Source organism: Austrofundulus limnaeus, unplaced genomic scaffold (assembly GCF_001266775.1).
Source record: "Austrofundulus limnaeus strain Quisiro unplaced genomic scaffold, Austrofundulus_limnaeus-1.0 Scaffold198, whole genome shotgun sequence".
NCBI lineage: Eukaryota > Metazoa > Chordata > Actinopteri > Cyprinodontiformes > Rivulidae > Austrofundulus > Austrofundulus limnaeus.
In genome coordinates this window covers 199,729-202,149 of record NW_013952600.1, presented here as the reverse complement: position 1 = coordinate 202,149, position 2,421 = coordinate 199,729, and the positions used below count along the sequence as shown (strand labels likewise).

The window sequence follows — 2,421 nt, the reverse complement described above, 5'->3', positions numbered from 1 at the left end:
TTCATAAGGTTCATAAGGTTCATAAGGTTCAACATCAGTCGTCTAAAATGTGTGTTTTTCACAAACAGGAAATCTGCACAAGGCTACAGGCCATAGAGAGCTTCTGGTTGTTTACCTGGCACTGAMGACTAGAAAACAAACGTGAGCAAAATGTAGTTGACACCTAATAAACCCAATTGAAGTCAGGCCAAGAAGAAGCTGATTGAGTGCAGGATAATGTTTGTGCTTCAGYGTGTATTGTGATCTGCTCTTTAGGCAAGCATCTCTTAACACCAACTGAACCTCAAAAACTCAAAGAACTATGGAACCTGTCTCCAGCTGTTAGCACCCTGTCACCTCCATTCACCTCGGTGGCACTCGTCTTTAGCACACACACACACATACACACAAACACACATTTACACATGCACATACAACACTAATAGCTCCTTAACAAAAGCCTATCCTAAAAATCTGTTTGGCCTTTTTTCTTCTTCTTCTGCTATGATGCATCAGTTCCTAACAGGAAGGAGCACAGCAGGAGAACATGACACAATGTAAATAAAGGGCGGGGGGTGGGATCAAACATGGAATGTAGCAAAATATAAAAAAAACAAGCATTCCTTGAAGGAATGCGCCATGTGTTGCATATTAAAGTTTAAAGAAAGATCTTGCATCATCATTGACCCTCAGATGGGGATGACTCTCAGGTAGTATCACAATATATTTTAGCTCATTATATACACTGTATATGCATACTGTATWTAAAGACTGACAAACTAGAATAAGAGAGTTTGAAACTGGATTTGAAATGTGCAAGAAAATAAATGTCTGAGCATCCTCCTACTTATTCCACATACTGTAAATGCAACAATGTATATGGAAAGTCAGCTAAATGTTTTCATCWATCYACTTAATCAGTAAACAATAACATTCAGAAAAGAGTGTAAAAGCAACACAGGTAAAAGAAACTCAGTTAAAAGGCTCTGATGTGAATCCAAWTTTTAATACATTGCTCTATTTGGTAAGTGGAAGTAGGAGATCAACAGACGGATCAGTGCAACATCCACAGTACTGCAGACTCTATGCTGGTCCACTGTGGTAAYGGCAGAGCTGAGCTGCAAGGTGAAGTTCTCTGTTGACCAGTCAGTCTGTTTCTACACTCACATATGGTCACAAGCTTTGAGTAGTGACCAAAATAACAAGGCTGCAGAAACAAGTGGTCAAAATGAGTTTTCTCCACAGGGTGGCTTGACTCTCCCTTTACGACTGCGTGAGAAGCTCAGTTATCAGGGAGAGACTTGGTGTAGAGCCGCTGCTCCTTCATGTCAAGAGGAGCCAGTCTAGGTGGTTTGGGCATATATTAAGGATTTCCCCAGATGTTCATGCTAGAGAGGTTTTACGAGCATCCCCAACTTGGAGGAGACCCCAGTGAAGACCCAGGGCATGCTGGAGAGACTATGTCTCTCAACTGGCCTGGGATTACACTGGAGACCTCCCAGAAAAGCTGGAAGAGGAGACTGAAGGAAAGAGAAATCTGGTCTTACCTGCTCAAGCTGCTGCTCCCACAACATGACTCCGGAACAAATGGATGGATGGATGGATGGATGGATGGATGGATGGATGGATGGATGGATGGATGGATGGATGGATGGATGGATGCAGAGGTGATTGCTCTAAGACTGCAAGGGAAACTCAGCTTCCCCTAAAAATGTAAAAAAGATCAAATATATACTCTTGTGTGTACATGTCATTGACTAAATATGCACTACAACACGCTCAACTTTTGTTCAGAATCAGCTTTTTATCACTGGTAACGACGCAGCTTTCCTCTCTCATTCCTGCCGCTTCACAGTGATTTAAACAGTCAGACACTGAGCTTCCACAGAGCTCATTAGCGATGCAAAAAATGCAGCGAAACGAGACGAGTTATTGGATAAATGCTGGGCTTTGTCCCACCCCGAGACGCTCAGCGTCTCTGGGGATCTATGGGGCAGTGGGCTGGCTTCGGCTGGCTCAGACGTTCAGCTTCTGTATGATGATTGGATGATCTGTATGAGGCTGAATCCCTTTTTGATTAACAGTGAAATGAGCGAATCAGCAATCTTTTGGTGTAAACATTCAGTGGGAGCAGTTTTGAGTTTTGTTTCTGTTCTGAGTTGAACCAAAGACTTTATTAATCCTTTTAGCAGCGTTTTCTTTGTTAAAAATGACTAGCAACAAATCAAGCTTTTATTTCTGGTGGGTATTTTGTAGCTGCTTATGTTTGGAGACWGACTTCTATCATTCTTTCTGATTTCTTCTGTCTAGCGGCTGCTGCTGAGCCCCTTCACCCGTTATAAAGCACTCATAGACGGACACACTTCACTCTAGCCTCACACCAGTCCCAGCTAGCGAGCTAGCTAGGTAGCAAGCTGAACATATGGCAGAAAGTTTGAATGT

At 42.7% G+C, this 2,421-nt stretch overlaps 1 long non-coding RNA gene across 1 annotated transcript in view; it reads right to left on the bottom strand.

Annotated features, from left to right (window-relative positions):
- Positions 1–1,605, bottom strand: part of LOC106524730 (uncharacterized) — a 3,509-nt gene extending 1,904 nt beyond the window's left edge. The window contains exon 1 of the long non-coding RNA XR_001311030.1: positions 1,527–1,605. This is a non-coding gene — a long non-coding RNA (uncharacterized LOC106524730). The remainder of the gene's footprint in view (positions 1–1,526) is intronic.
- Between the last annotated feature and the right edge of the window lie 816 nt (positions 1,606–2,421).